This window comes from Chiloscyllium punctatum, chromosome 1, assembly GCF_047496795.1.
Source record: "Chiloscyllium punctatum isolate Juve2018m chromosome 1, sChiPun1.3, whole genome shotgun sequence".
NCBI lineage: Eukaryota > Metazoa > Chordata > Chondrichthyes > Orectolobiformes > Hemiscylliidae > Chiloscyllium > Chiloscyllium punctatum.
The window spans coordinates 128,385,188-128,406,608 of record NC_092739.1 but is presented as its reverse complement, the minus strand read 5'-3'; positions in this window follow the sequence as shown (position 1 = coordinate 128,406,608).

Sequence of the window (21,421 nt, the reverse complement as noted above, 5' to 3'; positions counted from 1 at the left end):
ATCAGCCAACAAATGACACCCCGAAAATTGCTGGGCTTCAAGTAATATGAGAAAAAGATGAATACATTTTAAATGTTCTGAACATTATTGCTCTGTTTGTACCACTGATTTTGTTTTCATGCAGAGATATTCCCAGTGAATATTAAAGCCCCTTCTGATGTTGTACTGCAATAATTAAATGAGATAAACATGGCTTTGTAATGAAAAGGTTATTGACCTATCAAATACTGGAGGCCTCAGGTGCAATGCAGAAGGACCTTGTTGGCTCATCTCTGCTTTGCTGCTCGCAGTCTGTCTATTGTGAGTTCCAAAATATTAAACATAGTCACATCAGGCCCACAAAATGTTTGTGAGGGGCTTTCAGTTGCCACAAGGTGGCGTCTGAACAGCTCATCCTTGAAAGTTACAGAATGAAATTAGTGGGTGTTTTTAGATGCTGCATGTCTTTCAAGAAAAGCATTGTTTTTAAAGGTCTTGGATGATTTTTACATTTCTCAGAATGTTATTTTACAATGTAGGGTTGTTGATACAGTATGAATTATATATGAATCATTGTAGGTGTTTTCCTTTTATTGCAATTTTGCATTTTGCAGCTTTATACAGAATGGATTACAGCAGGAATCCAATGATTTCCATAAAGACATGCTAAGGGTTTTGAAACCTTTGCACCTTGAGATTCTCACTAATTCACATTCTAGTGAGATCAAACTTCCAAATTCAGTGTCAATGGTCCAAAAACCAATCTGCTGAATGTTTAGACAGAAAAATGTGCCGAAAGAAGTAAAAAGCTGATAAAGCAACAGTAGGAGTTAGACATTTGGATTCTGGTCTGGGTTCTCTGTAAGATCCTAATAGTGAATTTGAGAGTGTAATTTTAACTTTAAGCGACCTGGTGAAAAAACTGATGAGATTAGATTCCTCCTTGGTCTGTGCTGTATGACAGTAGCACCACTAATTTATTGAAACAGCTGAGGGCATCCAGCTGCTAACAACACTAACACTGGTCTTCTTTCCACCATCTTGCTGAGAAATAATGTTGTCCCTTAACTGGTTTCTGTCTTTTAACTGCCATAGTATAACTATTTTGCTATCCCTCTTTCCATTTGCAATCTAATCAAGGAAATAGTCTCTTAGCTGTTCTGAATGATAATAAGGACTCTGGGAAATTTCACTGGCTGGCATCCGCTCCAGATTGGTGAGTGTTAGGACCTCCTCATCCCAAATGTATTGCTCAGAAAACAGTTTGGGGCCTGGACACCTCAAAGATGCAGTATGAGACATTCATAAGAGGGTTACGAGTGTCATTGGTGGAGACGACATTTATTGCCCATCCCAAATTGTTTTGGAGAGGTTACTGGCGAGTTTCCTTTCTCAAATGCTCTATTTCTTGGAGTACATGCACATCCATGGTGCTGAGGGAGATGCAAACTTTCACCTGGCAACAGTGAATGAATTGCAATTTAGTCCAAAGTGTGACTTAGAAAGGAACTTTCAGGTGTTGGATTCCTGTCTTTATCCTTTTCGATGGCAGTGGTCTCAAGCTTAGAATGTACTGCAGAAGGAGCTTTGATGGGTTATTGCAGTGTATCTTTTAGATGGCCCATTCTGCTGCCACTGTGCATTGGTTTCTGAGTTTTGAATGTGTATCTGTTTTGTCTTGGATGACATTGAGTTTTTCAAATGTTGTTGGAGTTGCATCCAAACAGACAAGAGCATTCTGTCACACTTGTGACCCCTGCTTGTCGATAGTCAACAGACACCAGCGAGACAGGAGGTGGGTTATTCAGTACAGAGTTCCCAGACGTTGACTTGTTTTGATAGCCATTGTATTTACATAGCTATTCCACTTCAGGTTCTGGTCAATAGTAACCCCAAAGCTGTTGATAGTGATCAAACATCCCTACCTTTGATTTTACGATGGAGGGAAAGTCATTAATGAAGCAGCTGAAGCTTAGGGTGTGGTCCTAGACTCTAGGACAATACCTGAAGAATTTCTGCAGTGATATCCTGGGAGTGAAATGATTGATCTCCAACAAACACAATCATCTTTTTTACTGCTAAACATGACTCCAACCAGTAGAGAGCTTCCCCACAATTTGTGTTGACTCCAGTTTTACTTGATGCCATATATTGTCAATGCCACCTTGATCTTCGCTTCTGGAGTTCAGCTGTTTTGTCCATGTTTTAATCAAGGCTGTAAGGAGGTCAGAGGTTAAATGGCCCAGGTGGAACCCACATTGAGTTTGTGTGAATTGTTTAGTCCCTTGCATATGCCGTTTGATGACACCTTCCATCAATTTACTCATAATCAAGACTGAACTGATAGCATTGGATTTGACCTGCTTTCTGTAGATAGGCCATCCCTGGACAATTCCCACCCTGGCTCGTGTTTCCACCAGTGTTCACAGAATCACAAAATTACAGAATTATCAAGGTACAGAAACAGGCAATTTGGCTGCTCTCCAAATGAGCACTTATTGCCATTGTCCCTCATTTTCCCCATAACCTTTGAATCTATTCAAATGAACATGTCTTGCTCTTCAATGTCTTGCTTTCATGTCACTACCGGGCCCTAACTGCTGTTTGAAAACAAACATTTCTTACATCACATTTTGTTTCTTTTGTAAATTTCTTCAAAGCTGCGCCCTGTTCTGACCCCACATGATCTTGAAAACTTATTTGATTTATTGTCAGATGTACTGTATTTTGTTACAAAATACAGTGAAGTGTTGTATCATGTCACCACTCTTCAGCACCATTTGAAAACACAGAAAAATAAACCAAGAGGTAGAATATAATGGCAGAAAAGTATAAAAAAAGTGTTCACTCTATCAACTTCCTTCTTCTCTCCAAAGAAAACAATTACAACTTCTCTCATTTATCTTCAATGATTATCTGTAGCTAGAATTTATTTATTTGTAATAAATAGCAATTCTTGTTAAGTACAGCATCCATGCTTTCTGTTAACCTGGGTCTAAAAGTCAGAAAAATTGTGGAATCTTTGAGGAAAAGTTTTTATTTTTTGTGGTGACTCTGGGAGAAGTGGGGTTTGATTTTATGCATGCTGCCCCAGTGAGGTGTGACAGTAAAGATATGTGATGCAAGTAGTAAGATAGTCAGTGATGAGAAATTATGATCAGAAATAAACAAAATTGTCATGAAATATGATATTAGAGACTACAAATAACCACAGTGACTCATCAGCTAGAAAATTACGTCTGTAATTATTGGGTGCCACAAGGTTTAATTTCACTGTTTATACCACAACAGGGTGCAGTGGCAAGCAAAGGTTTATAAGATCTGATTCTTTGTGGTTCAGTTCACAAGAAGGCTTCTGTCTGTGCTGCAACCATTCTATTATTGCTGTTTTTATTCTTAATCATATTTCACAAAATTTTCTGTTTAAATTGACAAACCATGCAACAACAATAGGAGTATGTCTTAACAGTGGAATCACAATAAAATATTGTGTCAGATTTGTTTGGGTGAAATAAACAGGCTTTTAGGTAACTGCTGATCAATCTCCACAAAGTAACCTGCGTGCAATCCAACCAATTTCATCTGAGGTCTAGGGCAATGTGCTCTACAGGTAAAGGAAAAAGGCTATCACGTATCTATGAAATCACCACAGCTCTGATCATGGGGAGAGTACTCAGAGGTATATCAAAACTCTTACATCAAAAGACAAAATTTAGCTCCACTTCTTCCAAAGCACAATCGCAAAGAAAGTCTGAAAGTATCGTCAATATTTTATTTAAAGGAGTTAATCAACAAGACATCGTAACTGTTCACAGTGAAATCCGATTTCACATTTTCATGATCTCATTGAGGAAAAATAATCTTTTGATATGGAGTTGAGGGGCTGAATGGCCTACCCCTGTTCCTATTAAATAATAAATGTGTCCCTGTGAAATAAACTCCACAGAGGCTGGTATCCAGTCTCTAAGTCACACTTTATTTACATGGTTAAAAATCAAACAACACCAGGTTATAGTCCAGCAGGTTTATTTGGAAGCACTAGCTTTTGGAGCACTGCTCCTTCATCAGGTGGTTGTGATCTTCACAATGTAAACTTTTGCTATAAATTCTGTGTCTTACAATCTTATTCTTCACAACCACCTGATTTTTAACTTTGTACATCCCAGTCTAACACCAGCATCTCCAAATCATTTATTTACATGTGGATAGTCCTTGGCAGTGATCCAGCCCCCTCAAAGCCAGCTCTCAGAGTGAACAGAACCTCTGACACTCCTTTTTTATATCTGTCCACCATGGCTCCCTGATTGGGCCAGATTAACATCCCCAATCTGGGAACTCATATTCTATGAGATCCACATGTTTGACTTTATTACAATCACTGCGCCCTGGATAAGCATTTTCACTGCTATAAGTCTCCCTGATGTGTCACTTTCTGCCTTATTCCACATTAATGTCATACAGTTGAATTCTAAGATGATAAAGAAGCATTTCTCGTATTTTCCTCCAGCATTCCTCATATTGCTCTTTTCATCACTTAAAAAAAACACTTAAAAGACAATGCATGTAAGAATTGGGGGAAAGTCAATGTTAATGGGGTCAAGAATAGATCTGGATCAAATTTATACGTGTCAAAGGTTGGCAAAAAAGTAATTACTGAACAATTGGTGACTTCAATAAAGAGATACTTGGGGCAAAGTGAAGATACATTCCCTTGAAAGTGTGATGTCAACTAAGGGATTCTTCTTCAAATTGTATATGTTTCAGTTTCCAGTTTTTGAGTTAGTAACTTATGGGATTTTTTTGTGTGTTTGAAGTTAATGATTAACTATTTCTGTAGCTATGATGAATTTTTTTTAAATGGTCTTTGAGGCCTGGGTTTAGAGTGGATTTTGTGGACCATAAATGGATTTTTTGTTCCACCTTAGAATGTTTTGCAACCCAGCAAATCGAATAATAGGTCCAGAAGGTTTGTTTGAGATAAGTTGGATTTTTTTTTAAGCTAAAGGGAAAACTCGAAGCTTAGAATGGGAGAGACTTTTGGTATCACTTCTACTGAGTTTTGGGCAGCCTTGTGATTTCCTTTGAATAAAATGCTAGGCAGACCAGAGTCCCTGAGAAGAATGAACTAAACTTAAAGTAAATGTTCATGCTAGTACTGAAATGCTAGAATAAAACCCTGAAGAGTTCATTTAAAGCTGAGTGTATTGATGCTCAGGTGTAAAATAGTTCCAGGAAGAAGCTGTCTGCAGGTCAACTGTTAAAATTGAAGTTACAAGTGACTTAAATGTACTGAAGTGTTAGAATGGGAGACGCTGGTGAATGTATATCTAGTGTACTATAATCTGTTTTATTTCTTTTTCTCTTTCCAATTTATGAAGGATTGTTTTGGAATTAATGAGATTATACTTCAAGTTTATGTTTGTTTTTGTCTTTGTATTGGCATTATAAGTAATTGGTTTTGATTATTTGTATTTTACCTTCATTGCTTTTATTAATAAACTTAAATATTAAAATTAATAAATACACCATTTTGGAGGGGTAAAGGGATCAAAGGGTATGGAGAGAAAATGGGAACAAGGTACTGAGTTGGTTGACCAGCTACTGAATGGCAGAGTAGACTCAAAATGCTGAATAATCTGCTTCTGTTCCTATTTTCTATGTTTCTATTTGATTTCTAAAGTAAAATCGACAGCATTGCATGCTTATGTTTCATTGAGAGACCACTTCATTAAAGCCGAAAAAAATCTATAAAGCCAGTTTCTGTCTGGGATCTGACTTATTTTGTGAAACTATTAGCTGGGTTCATAACAAAAGAAGAAGTAGGCAAACAAATCCACTGTTCACTGTTTGACAAAAAGAGATGGAAATTAAAGTAAAGAAGAAAAGGTGTGAATATGATTGTTGTCAAATACAAATACAATTAAGAACCAGGTAGGGTATAGAAGCGTTAGTGGGAAGGTAATAAAATCTGCCAAAGTGTTTTTTTTTGCCCAACTCAAGAAAGGCACCCAAATGAGAGAAAGACAAAGGAAACATTGCAAAGATCCTTCAGGAAATATAACTCAGGTGGCAAAGTGTGAGCGACTGTCATTCAGAAGAAACTGATTTTGAGGAGCCTTCTGTCTGAAGGGACACAATTCTTTGAGAACACCAGCGGTAGGAAGAAGTGCAGATGAAGAACCAGAGAAAGGAGTGCCAATGATTTCAAGGCCAAGGACCCATTCCACCTCTTAAAAACATCTGCCAAATGTGCAGTTGGAGATACGGCTCTAGGATAAGGCTTATCAGCCACACAGAACCCCCAACAAGTGACACGGAATTTCCTGGATGGACAATCATGCTCATTAGTGAGAAAATGCCAACAATGATGAAAAAACAAACGGAGAAGTAAAAAGGGAGTTATAAAAGGAACTGAAAACTAAAGCCATAGAGTCATAGAGGTGTACAATATGGAAACAGACCCTTCAGTCCAACCCGTCCATGCCGACCAGATATCCCAACCAATCTAGTCCCACCTGCCAGCACCCGGCCCATATCCCTCCAAACCCTTCATATTCATATACCCATCCAGATGCCTTTTAAATGTTGTAATGGTACCAGCCTCCACCACTTCCTCTGGCAGCCCATTCCACACATGCACCACCCTCTGCATGGAAAAGTTGCCCCTTAGGTCTCTTTTATATCTTTTCCTTCTTATGCTAAACCTATGCCCTCTAGTTCTGGACACCCCCAACCTAGGGAAAAGACTTTGTCTATTTATCCTATCCATACCTCTCATGATTTTATAAATGTCTATAAGGTCACCCCTCAGCCTCCGAAGCTCCAGGGAAAACAGCCCCAGCCTCATCAACCATTCCCTCTAGCTCAAATCCTCCAACCCTAGCAACAACCATGGAAATCTTTTCTGAACGCTTTCAAGTTTCATAACATCCTTCGGATAGGAAGGAGACCAGAATTGCACGCAATATTCCAGAAGTGACCTAATCAATGTCCTGTATAGCCACAACATGACCTCCCAACTCCTGTACTCAATACTCTGACCAATAAAGGATAGTAAACCAAACGCCTTCTTCACTATCCTATCTACCTGTGACTCCACTTTCAAGGAGCTATGAACTTGCATTCCAAGGTCTCTTTGTTCAACAGCACTCCCTTGGACCTTACCATGAAGTGTATAAGTCCTGCTAAGATTTGCTTTCCCAAAATGTAGCACCTCGCATTTATCTAAATTAAACTCCATCTGCCACTTCTCAACCCATTGATCAAGATCCCATTGTAACCTGAGCTAACCTTCTTCACTGTCCACTACACCTCCAATTTTGGTGTCATCTGCAAACTTACTACTATACCTCTTATGCTCACATCTAAATTATTTATATAAATGATGAAAATTAGTGGACCCAGCACCGATCTTTGTGGCACTCCATTGGTCACTTGCCTCCAGTCTGAAAAACAACCATCCTCTGTCTTCTACCTTTGAGCCATCAGCTATCCTACTGAATAATCCCTCAAGGGTCTTTTCCCTGTAGCACTACACATTCTTCCTTAATCTATTCCCATTAGATGCTTCCATTAGTGTCTCATGTGACAAAAGTTTACCTGTTCTTCCATACATGTCACCTACTGTATCCATTTCACCCGATATGGTCTCCTTTACATTGAGAGACAGGACAACAACTTGCAGATCATTTCAGAAAACATTTCTGGGACACTAGTACCAAGAAACCCACCACCCTGTAGCTGAAAACTTTAACTCCACCAAGGACACACATGTCCTGGTTCTCCTCCATCGCCAAACCCTAACCACTCGACGCCTGAAGGAGGAATACCTCATCTTCTGTCTTGGGATACTTCAACCACAAGGGATCAATGTGGATTTCACCAGTTTCCCCATTTCCCTTACCCCCACCTTGTCCTAACATCTCAGCGTGGCACTGCCATCTTGAATGGTTCTACCTGTTCATTTTCCTTCCCACTTATCTGTTCCACCCTCCTCTCTGATCTATCACTTTCACCCCACCTTCATCTACCTATTGCATTCCCAGCTACCTTCCCCCCCAGCACCAACTCCTCCCATTTATCTTTCAGCCCCCTTGGCCCACTGGCCTAATTCCTGATGAAGGGCTTATTCCCGAAATGTCGACTCTCCTGCTCCTCAGAGGATGTAGTCAACTATTTCCAGTTCTTCCTTTTCAGAATTTCCAAACTTATGCTGTGCCCCATATCCTCAGACAATACCCATCCTCCAGTACCAGCAAATCTACTCTTCATGTAAGTACCTACAGTGGATTAGGCTTTAGGTTTTTCTTTAATACAGCAGCTATGGCAGTCAAGTCAGATCACATCTTCACATGACATCATTAAGTCTGACAATTTCCAGCAGGAATCACTGCAGTGATTGGGAAATAAAAATTCTGGTTAATGATTTCCTTCCTGGTCTTGAAAACTGAGACTAACAGTAGTGTGCCAACTTCCATCATGTCTAATATCAACTATCAAAGAACAGAACTAGAATTCACCCTGTAACCTTTCTGCTCAGGACTCAGTTCTTGGCAGTCTGCATCACCAGACTAAGGGAAAAGAAGCATGCAGTTTTCTTTTTCATTTGTCTTTCACACCAACCACATTGTATGAAATACTAGGTGGTATTGTAATGGCACTATTATTTTAAAAAATGCTTACACTTATATGGAAACTGTATTTTGAATGCATTATCTTATTGCATTGTACTCTTCAAATATCAATATAAATAACTAATCAACAACAAATGCATCTTGATGAGATAAGATAACTATTAGCAGTAATGCTACACTCAGTAAGGTTAGTCATTTGGATCTCACTATTCCAAAGGCAGTCTGGTCAAATAGACTAGTTAAAACAGGATAACATTGAGAATGTTATGTTAAGTAGACTCTTACAAAATGCACAGATTTCAATCAGATCTCCCAGACTCCCAATGAGTTCAGGAGAGGATTCCAGGCATTCCCAAGATCATTACATTTCTATCCATTTATTTACAGACATTTGTATAAGACCTACACATATGTAATTTCATTTACAAAATATGAATACAAATTCTTTCACAAAAGTAACATGATTTTCTTTTTCCTTTGGAACTCTGGCATACCTTTTTTTTGGAAATATAACCAGGCCTTACAGGGAGCCAAGGATATGTCAAAATTCCCCAAGAGATGACCTACACAGTGAAGATGAAAACAATCGACAGAGAACAAAGCCAATGATGAACTGTGGACTTTTTCAGTGAGTCAGGAGTATTTAGTATTATAAGCTTTTTTTAATTATGTCCTGACATGAGTACAATTTTATTTCAAAGTAACTAAATTATTGAATTAGGATTTAGGAGATGTATTTCTAATCACTGAAAAGCTTTTAGTTGCAATTATATTTGTTGGTGTTTTCATTTGAAAGTTCTAGCGTTTAGAAGAATCTTGTCATAAACATATTAACTGCTAGACTCAATGTTCAAATTGTGTCTAGGTGAACCCAGATAATTTATATTGATATGGAAGGTCATATATCTGAACTTAATCCTATGGCATCCTGCCTGTAAACATGTTCACTTTCCACTAGGAATCATTGGATAGTGATGATGCTTAAGAAACCTGATTTTTGTCCTCCTTTATCCAGCCATTGTAACACTAATTAGGTCCCTTTGCTGCCTTAGCTGAAATGAACTCAGCTCAACTGGAAATTTACATGTTTAACTTACCTAAATTTAGTGGCTCAGTATCATGCCAAGCAATGTGATTACCTTGTGGTGTACAGAGTTCTGTTCCTGTTACCCCTTAAAATGGTTCTTGAACTTCAGGAATCACAAGAACAAAGTGCGCATGATGTAGAGTTTGGAGCAACCTCAGATCTGTTTATGTATTTGACTCACCACGGAATAAATCCTCCTGTGATTTGTCCACAAGATAAAACACACAGGATCCCTGTACATGGCTGGTTGAAGCACTGCTGTCTCACAGCGCCAGAGACCCGGGTTCAGTTCCTGCCTCAGGCAACTGTCTGTGTGGAGTTTGCACATTCTCCCCATGTCTGCGTGGGTTTCCTCCGGGTGCTCCGGTTTCCTACCACAATCCAAAAATGTGCGGGTTAGGTGAATTAGCCATGCTAAATTGCCTGTAATGTTAGGTGAAGGGGTAAATGTAGGGGAATTAGTCCAGGTGGGTTGCTCTTCGGAGGGTCGGTGTGGATTTGTTGGGCCGACGGGCCTGTTTCCACACTAAGTAATCTAACCTAATCTAAATGTATACGAATTCCCACAGTTCAAAACTTTACAATCACAATCACAGCTGCTTATTTCAACCTAGATCCATTGCGTGTTCTCACTTTGTCCTGGTTCCAATGGGATACCTCAAACCATTAAGATCCTTGATGCGGTGACTCCCTCTGTTTGTTTACCAGTTCTCTCTGTTGATCAAAGCAAGGTGAATTTTGAAAGGATCTCTGACCTTGATGATATCTTCCTCCCAGATCCAAATGAACTTACATTTTAAAAGGAGCCAATTTATCCAGGCTTTCTTGAATTAACAAAAGTTTGGGTTTATTAATTCCTAAATGTCAGAAGAATTAATAACATAACCTTCCCCCCTTCCCCAACATGAAATAAGAGGTAAGTCCAAAAAGATACAAGTTAATAAATGATATCTCAAAGTCTCTGAGTTGTTTGTGAAGAGAGTTGAACATTGCAATAATGTTATCAATAGTGTTGATACTCGTGTTTGAACAGTTGATGTTCAGATTCTTGCTCCACAGGTCCATTGATACTCTTTTGCCTGATTCCTTTTGGCAGTAGCTGAAAGTTAGCACTCAAGAGTGTCTTAGCTCTTTCTTTTACATGCAATGGAGGGGTGGTTAAATAATTTTTCTCAGCACTTTGTCCCTCGTAGCACACTAGGCTATATGTAACTAATGAATATAGACTAGTGTTAAAACTTTTAATCCCAGTCTCAGTGTATGCTTGAAGGGGGCAAAACACAAATATATCTCTTGCTCAGACTATTGTCTTCTTTATTCAGTCTGAGACACTCCTAGAACATTATTAGTTCAATTTATATTACACTTTCTCCCTTTAAAGCTTCTTCAGCACCTCATCAGGTGTGACATTTCGGATTTTTTCTCGCTCTCTCTGTCAAAGCACCCACTGAATTCATATCTACAGACATACATTTGGCTGCATGACCTTGCAAAACATGTTGTAATTAAAGTAGGACATTTCCAGAGGTGTTCCATAGCTATGATTCCTTTCATGACAAAACTCTTCTGTGTTTCGACTGCAAGTTACAAACCCCCTGTAAGAACTGCAGTGTGACTTGACTGAATCTTACAATCACAACCACAGCTGCTTATTTCAACCTAAATCCAGAGATGACCAAGCCTCTTCTTCCAATTCCAATAATCACACTTTGGTGGAGCATCCTATAATGATGGTGTGCATCAACAAAAATCACAATTACATCTCCTGTTGTTGAGTATTTAACCCACTTTTTATCCTTGGTATTTTGTACAAACTGATCTAGACAAGTATGGATGTACATAATGGACTGAAGGTTTCCTATATTTTGGAAAAATTCCAATGTTTTGGAGTTTTGTTGAGGACTCTGAAGGATATGGACTGAAACAGGCAAGTTGGCATCCCTACTTTTGGAAATCCTAGTAGTCGGGATAATAGAAAAGAGGGCTGCCTTCTTTTCCAGGACTACCAGTAGAGACAATGGCGCTAGATATTGTTGCGTGGTTTGAAGTAACTATCTAGTGTCTGTGGTTCAGAGGAAAGTGCAGCTGAAAGCATTCCATTCAGGTACATGCTATCAGCTTCTCTCTATTTCCTCAGACTTGCCATAACTCTGCTACTGTACCCAGTACCTGCTAATGCTAAAATCTCCCAATCTCGCTCTTGCAGGTAGCATCTTCCTTCAGTAGCTCTCACTCACCCAATCATCTCTAACTACTAATCCTTCCTGACCTCTGCACCCTCTTCTCATAACTTTTCTTCTTTGACTAAAATCTAGACCATGTAACCAATGTCAATTATACTAAAAATCAATCTGATTCATTCATGTCATTCCTTTGGGGAAGGAAATCTTTTATTTTTCTGGAAGATATCTGACTTGAGCCCCATAGCAACTTGATTGCTGAAATTAAGGAGGTTGGTCTGGTTAATGTTGCTCACATCCCAGGTGAGCATCATATTGAAAAAAATGCAAAGCAAGAGATTATAAAGAAAACAAAAGAGATCTCAGAGCTCTGAGATGTACCATTTCTGGTGTATGAGATGGGTGTATGTTCCTGTCTGTGAAGTATCCTGGCAGAGGACTATATAAGGTTACAATGTAAGCCGTCAGTGAGCTTCGTGCAACACAAGCTAGTCTAAGATGTACCATGATGATCTGGTGAGGGTGATGCTTTACTGATGCTGACTTCAATGGACAGAGGATGCAGGCAGTTACCACTCAGAGGATATGTGCTGAAGTGTTGGGGATTAATGGCAGTGAGCTGCAACCTCCAGGATAACACTCTGACTTTCAAGATGGGATTTGGCACCATTTAGTTTCTCACTGGTATCTGAGCAAATAGCAAATTGCATAGATTAGCAAATAATGAGATGTTAATGCATACAAATTGGATCCTTGGTTCTTACCACAAGATTTTCATCTAGCCTTTATAACATTAAGGGGGAGATCAAACTTTCGATGCTAAGAACCTCATTTATTTTTATTGCCTGTATATTTTCCCAACATTCTAACCATTTCCTATAACATTCAGCTGAGAAAATTTCACCCAATGTTGTCTCCGTAACTGATACCAAAATCTCCAGGGTGGGAGATACCTGGCTCCAGAGCATGGATGTGTGAATGCTCCTTCTACACTATTATATATTACGTTGTCTCTTCCAGGATTTTAATAACATTAGGAAATTGCAGTTATGCTGCACTATTGTTTGTAATCATGCTAATTCCAGTTTATTTTTAATGAGCCAGAATTCACTTGGCTCACACTACTGCAAGATCACTATTAACTCTTTCATACCTCACCTCTGTATATTGCATTGAGATTTGGCTATTCATCGAATAGAATCATAGAATGATATAGTGGAGGCCCTTCAGCCCATCAAGTCCACACTGACAAAACTACTCTAAATCTATACTAGCCCACTTTCCAGCACTAGGCCCATAACTTTGAATGTGATGACATTTGCACATCCAAGTCCATTTTTAAAGGTTGTGATGTTTCTTGTCTCTGCTCACCTCACAGGCAGAGCATTTCAGATTGCCACCACCTTCTGGGTGAAAGTATGTTTCCTCAAATCTTTATGAAGCCTCCTGCCTTTCATGTTAAAATTATGCTTCCTTGTTATTGATCCTTCCACTAATGGGAGAAGTTTTCTATCCACACTGTTCATGCCCCTCATAAGCTTATACACCTCAATCCTGTCCCCCTTCAACCTACTCTCCCCAAAGAAAATAACCTGAGCTTATCCAGTCTCTCTTAATAGCTAAACTGCTCCATCCAAGGCAACATCCTGGTGAATCTCCTCTGTAACTCCTCCAGTACAAACACATCCTTCACATAGTGTGCTGACGGGAACTATACACACAGATGTGGCTCACCAAAGTTCTGTACGACATCAACATAACCTCCCTGCTCTTATAATCTATGCCAAGTCTGATAAAGACAATTGTTACATTGGCCTTCTTAACGTCTTAACATTGAGGGATTTGTGGACAAGCACCCCCAGATCCATCTTTCCCTCACAGCTTCCAAGCGTCCTGCCATTTATTGAATACTCCCTCACAATTACCTCTGAGTCCTTACCTCTGAGCCAGGAGACCCGAGATTAAGCCCCACCTTGTTCCAGTGGCATATAATAACATACTTGTACAGGAAAATATCTTAAATACCATCTGCCACTGATCTGCTTTTCTATATTCTCCGCAATCTAAAACATTGCTCATCACTGTCAACCATTTGTTCAATCTTTGTGTCATCCACAAACTGACTTATCGTAACCCCATATACATCATGAACAGTAAGGGACATTAAATGACCCAGCGCTGATCCCTGTGGCACACTGGCATCCAATCACACAATAGCCTTCTATGACCACCTCGCACGGATATTGATACACAGAATCCTATTCACAGATTCTATATAATCCACAGCATGAAGCAGACCATTCAGCCCCATATGCTGCATAAAACCTCAGTCCCACCCTGCTCCATCAGGCTCGCCCTCTCAAATTAAAAGTAAACATATCTATGATATTCATCTTTATTCGATGTGACATTGAATTTCACACACGATACATTTCTGGGTAAAGAGGTTTCTTTTGAACTTCTTATTGGATTTAGCAGTGACTACAAAATTTACAAATGTAACAAGACTTCAAAGCCTTTGTTTCATTTTCCCTACTTTGGTTTCATCTCAGTGGCATATAGCAATCACAGATTTACAGGATAGACAAATAACTTGATCATATACTTCTTCCATTGCCAATCTGGAGCAAGTATATTACATTCCTAATGAGAGTATGTTGCTGGAAAAGCACAGCAGGTCAGCAGCATCTGAGGAGCATGTTAATTGACGTTTCAGGCATAAGCCCTTCATCAGGAATGCCTCTTTCCTAATTTGGAGATGCCAATATTGGACTGGGGTGTACAAAGTTAAAAATCACAGAAGCACTTCCAAATAAACCTGTTGGACTATAACCTGGTGTTGTGTGATTTTTTAAAATCTCATACCTGATGAAGGGCTTATGCCTGAATCTTCGATTCTCCTGCCCCTTGGTTGCTGCTTGACCTGCTGTCCTTTTCCAGCACCACATTCTCATTCCTGAACAATTAACCATAATTAAGCACACATTCTGCTTAGTATTGGAGATGATCCATCACTACAGATATCTTGGGGTTACCAGTGACCAGGAACTCAACTGGATTTACCATTTCAATTCTATGGCTACAAGAGCAGGTCAACGGCTAGGAATCCTACAGTGAATAACTCATCTCCTGAGTTCCTAAAAGTCTGACAACTACCTACAAGGCAGAAGTCAGGAGTATGATGGAATACTCCCTCCTTGCTTAGATGAGTTCAGCTTCAATAACACTCAAGAAGCTTGACATCGTCCAGAACAAAGCTTGATTGGCACCACGTCCACAAGAATCCATTTTCTCTTCCACTGATAGTCATTAGCAGCAGTACGTACCACCTACAAGATGCCCTGCAAATGTTCATCAAGGTTGCTTGGACAGCACTTTCCAAATCCATGACCACTTTCATCTCAAAGGATAAAGAGGGCAAATATCTGGGAACACCAACACTTGCAAGTTCCCCTTCAAGTCACTAACCATCCTGATTTGAAAATACATTACTATTCCTTCAGTGTTGTTGAGTCAAAATCCTGAAATTCCCTCCTTACTGGTATTGTGGATCTATCTATAGTGCATGGACTACAGTAGATCAAGAGCATAGCTCACCATCACCTTTTTATAGGGCAGCTAGAAATGTGGAGAAATTGAGGCCCAGCCAACAACATCTACATTCCATGAATGAATAAAGCAAAATATTGTGCCATTCAGTGTATGCTTTTTTCAAAATACATTTCATTTTATATTTATTAAAACCCAAATACTTTCTTTACAAATGAAATAACAAGGTGATCTATTTTCATTGGCAAATCATCCTAATGTACATCTCAGGAATGAATTGCGATACATTATAAATTGAAATAATGCAAAAACAAAATTTAGGTTGATCAGAATCTGAAATAGATTAATATTTCAGTGCAATCCTTCATGAGAATTTATATAATTAGACAGATTTAGTTGCCGAAATAACTTGGTGAACCATAAGTTAGAACACACTAAGGGAAAGGAAGAGCAAAACAGAGAGAAGGAGATAGCCTTGTTTTTATCTGTAAATCTTATAAATGGTATTTCTTTAGTTTTGTCATTTCAAATGATATTTCCCAATACATTAATTTCTTTTTTTCAGATGATAGTTTACAACAAGCATGTTCTGTTTGTAATTCAGATTCCAATAGTGGTACTTTGTTTTATTTCTTAGTTTTTATTTTCAACATGGAAAAAAATGTAATCATGGAACAAGACATTTTACTCAGTGTAAATGTCATTCTCTGCTGGAATTCTGAAACTTGTGTTGTCCGTCAAGTATAAGGGCATCTCCTTACAGTTGGAGATGAATTTGGAATGGAAAGGAAAGGGTTCAGTTGTTGTAATTCAATAAGGAAACAATTGTTGTGAGTTTGCCTCCAAATGGATGTTTTTCCTGATGGACAGCTTAAGTTATCTGCCATAAAGTTAGGAAGTAGGCATGGATATATGGTCATGCAGAATCCAACAAACATTTGTTACAATTAACTGTTATACACAAACCTCACATCCTTTAAGCACAGATATGTTTAAGTTGGTATTAAGACAGTAGGTTACAACAGAACAGCATGTTTGCAGTATAGTGTCATGCTTCAAGTGATCCAAGATAAGATGGTGTATGACCAATCTAACAGAAACCTTCTCTCAAAGGTACATACTTTATGCATGGCTAACAATAACAACAAAATTAGAAATAGAAGTGACACATTACTGAGAGAGTTTAAAACATGATTCCTCTCACAAGTCTCCTTACATACAGATGAGGAAGGACACCACTTCGTCTGGGACAACACATCCATTCTAGGACACGCCAAACAATGACACGCATGAGAATTCCTAGAAGCATGGGATTCCTACCAGAACTCTATTAACAAGCACATTGACTTGAACTGCATTAGCCACCCTCTGAGAAAAAGATCAGGAAATGACATCACCAACCCAAGGAAACCTAAACACATAAATAGAAAGTGGGCACAAACACCAGTGCTTCACCAGAAGCTCACTGATGATGTTACCTAGTATGATGTCAAAACATCTGAAAATGAACCTTCCAGCTCAGTGAGCAAACCTACATGCAGAGAGAGTTTAAGAATTTAAAAGGCAGAAGTCCTAAGGTAATACTGCTTGGATTATTATCTGAGCCATGCAACAATGAACAAAAAGTCATGCATAAAACAAGGAGGGTAGTAAGGGATTTGATTCTTGGAGCACTGTCATCAATGGATTACTCAAACTCAGTGAGGATCAATATCCTGATGAATCAGATATTTAAAAAAAAACTCTTTTATGCAATGGACATATTTCTGGCAATGCCAGCATTTGTTGCCAATCCTTGATTGCTTTTGGGCTGATTGACTTGCTAGGTTATTTCAGAAGACAGTTAAGAGCCATCCACATTGCTATAGATCTGAAGATAGATGTAGGCCAGACCAAATAAGGACGGTAGATTTCCAACCTGGAGAACCTTACTGACAGATTTTTATGACAACTAATAATAGTTTAATGACTACCAGGTTTTACAATTGCAAATTTTATTAAATGAACAGATTTGAGTCCATGTCCCCAGATCATTAGCTTTTTGAGTTACTAGTAATGTTACCACTATACCATCATCTCATTCAAAGCACATGAGGTTGTGGATAGTACTTTAAACTGAAAAAGTAAGTGAGGGCTGAGGGGAAGGGATTATTTATAATGGAGATGATATGGTGAAGATTTAGTAAATTTGCCCCTCAGATAAGAGAATTGTCCTTTAATTAGAGGGAGAGTGAATTGGACTTTTCTCTCTGTAGTTTAGAGGTACGAAAGGTGATCACAAAGATTCTGAAGAGGCTTGCTATGTTAGATACTGACAGATTGTTTTCCTGGCTAAGGAATCTGTAATATAGCAGCACAGTCTCACAACAGAGAATCAATCATTTAGAGCTGAAATGAGAAGAAATTCTCTCACAGAGATGATTGTGAATCTTTGGAATTCTCCATCATGGAAATTTGTGAATGCTCCATGACTGAATGTATTCAAAATTCTGAGAGATGGATGTTTGGCCTCTCAGGTAAGGAGATGGTACGGGGAGCAGGCAAGGCTGAAAATCATCACTGATCATATTCAATGGCAGAGCAGGCTCAGTGGACTGTACAGTCTACTCCTGTTCCCACTTGTTTATATTATTTTACTCATAGCTTGCATTTGTATACATCAGTTTGTATTAGATGTTCCACTTCACGTGAGTACTACAAAATGAGATTTGACACTGAACTACTTAAGAGGTATTGGGAAGATAGGCAAAAACTTTAGCAAAAAGGTAATTTTGTCTTAAAGGCATGAGAGTTGCAGCATGTCAGAGAGGGTTTGGGAAGGAATTCTGAAGTGTACCTCTCTGTCCTTCTGTTCTAAAATGTGATTGACTCTGGAAAGATAATCTTTATTAGTTTTACTTTAGTTCTGTGAGAAACTAGTGGTAAGCATTCTGCTTGAACCACTACTGTTCACATTTTTACAATGGTAGGCAGGGAATTCCATGAGACTGACCCAGCCAGAATGAAGGCAAGAAAATATATGCAGCCTCTAATGTGGTGTGACTTAGAATCATACAGCACAGAAACAGACTTTTCGTTTCAACTCATCCAGGCTGACCAGGTTTCCTAAACTGAACTAGTCCAATTTGCCTGCATTTGGCATACACCTCTCTAAACCTTGCCTATTCATGCACCTGTTCAAATGACTTTGAAATGTTGTAACTGTACTTGCATCTACCAGGTCCTCTGGTAGTTCACTTCACACACAAACCTCCCTCTGTGTGAAGCGTTTGCCCCTCAGGTCCCTTTTAAATATTTCTCCTCTCACCTTAAAATCAAGTCTTCTAGTTTTGAACTCCCCACCATTGCTATTCTGTATGCCACCTGAGGACTGTACCTAGTGATTACTGGGTAAGTGGTTATGGAGGGTACATGGGATCATGAACATTCTGAGGGAGCATGTGTTATGTAAGGTAGCTCTTTCAGGTAAGGAATTTAATTGCAGGGATTGGCCAAACACAAGACAGAATTAAAACACTTTGAAGAAAAAGTTTTCAAATATTACAACCAACTGGGGTATCATGCCATAAATCAAGCCCTGCTATTCCTAGAGTCATACCAAATGTCAACATTTCTTCAGGTATGTGCAGTCCCCATATCTACCTGACTTTTAAACCATGATTGATAGAAAACATGAACCAGGTTTCTCTACTAAACGAGAATTATTTATTCTGAATAGTTAAACTGTTGCTACAAGTAAACAGATGTAAACGATTAGTATATAACTCTATTAACCAAGTCTCTGGGGCCCTCTTGTGACACACTGGTTTGCCCCATCCCCAGACTAATGGATTTGAGTTTAATCCCAGCTGCACCAGAGATATGTCATAACACATAACCTGAATAGGCTGATTAGAAAGAAAAACTAGAGTCATCTCTAATCCCCTTATAAACTCACCCGGCAAACATAGACACAAACTTGGAGATAGTGAGAACTGCAAATGCTGCAGGGTCAGAGTGGATAAGGAGTGAAGCTTAGCGCATCAAGCAGCATCAGAGGAGAAGGGAAGTCGATGAATGGTTCCAACCCAAACATCAACTCCCCTGCTCCTCTGATGCTGCTTGACCTGATGTGCTTTCTGCTTCCCGATTCTCATGTTGAAATAACCTTACTTTGACTTGTTGCTCAGTTGTTTTTGTCTGGAAACTTCCACTGTTTTGTAGGTAATACAAAGCAACTACCGTATATACACGAGTAATAGCTGATCGATCTCATGTAAAAGTGGACCCCCTATTTTTGGCCAAAAATCTGGAATTTTCCATATGTCTCATGTAAAAGTCAATCCTAATTCTTCACAGATAACAGATCAACATTTGTGAGTCAAGGTAATATCCTGTACATAAATGTTATGATGAGGAAATGAATTTATTTTTTGTGCTATTATATGATTTGATGTACAATTCACACTATTTTGGAATAAAAGAGTTAGAAGACAACCAACTTCATGGAATACAGTCATATATCTAGTTGAGGTTTTGAAATGCCTTCATCATTTTGTGTAAAAATGCCCCCCAGTAAAAGAAAAAAACTATACAGCAGCATTTAAACTGAACATTATTGAAGTTGCAAAGAACAATTACTCTAGCATCAAGGGAATTTTGTGTTTCAGAGAAACTTCTCAGAGACTGGATCAAGATATCAAACCAACTTGAGACAACGCTTAGGTGAATTGGCCATGTTAAATTGCCCATAGTGTTCAGGGATGTGTAGACTAGGTGCATTAGTTAGGGGAAATGTAGAGTAATGGGGTAGGGGAATGAGTTTGGATGGGATGCTCTTTGGAGAGTCTGTGTGGACTTGTTGAGCCAAATGGCCTGTTTCCACACTGTAGGAATTCTATGATTTCTGTGATAAAAACAGAAGTGTGCCGATAGAGGTAAACCTAGCAAGTGGCCACAATTGGATAAAAACGTTGCTGAGTGGGTACTTGAAAATTATTAAAATGGAAAATGTATTAGTTTTGAAGCCATTCAAATCCATGCATGAAATGAATCAAAGGAGGAGGGAAGTTCAGATTTTAAGGCAAGTGCTGGATGGTGCACAGTCTTCATGAAAAGGCATGGCTTTGTACTTCAGCAGAGAACAAAGGTTACGCAAGAGCTGTCTACTGGACTAGAAGGTAAGGTATTACAGTTTCACAGTTTGTAATCAGAAATTGGCAGAAGGAAGGCCACAAATTATCATGCATTAGAAACATGGACGAAAGGCCTATTACTCTTGACATGCTGGAGAATCGAACTGTGAACCAAAATGGAGAAAACACAGTATTGGTGAGAACCACTGGCCATGAGAAAAATAGGTTTTCTTTAGTTCTTTCTTGTATGGCTGGTGGCACTAAGTTAAAATCAAGGGCTGTTTTTAAGAGGAAAACTTTGCCAAAGGAGAAATTTCCAAAATGAATTGGCATCTGTAAGCTGGATGGTCGAAGGTGGATGTAGAAAATGGATAAAGGACTACACAAGGAAAAGAGTTTGTTCGTGTGGGAGCCGTTTAGATAACATCTAGTGAAGAATGTTGTTGATAACATCCAATCACATGACACTGATGTAGCTGGAATTCCCGGCAGGCTGACAAGCATTTTGCAACCAATAGATGTTGCTATCAATAAGTCACTTATGGACATGCTGAGAATGAAGTGGATGCATGATGGAGAAAAAACATACAAGAAAAGAGGCAGTATGTGGGCTCCATCACTGATCTGTAAATGGATCACTGATTCATGGAAGAAAATAAGAGCTGACGCAATTGCCAAATCATTCAAGAAATGTGGAATTTTGAATGCACTGGATTGTGCAGAGGATGATTATGTATAGGATGACATGAATGAACAAGAAGAAGCAGATGATGTGCTACTGCTAGTTACGGACTGTGAAGATGATATCATTCATCCTGATGATTGTGGAACTTCATTTGGTGCTGAAGATATTGAAGATTTTGCAGAATTTTAATGAAC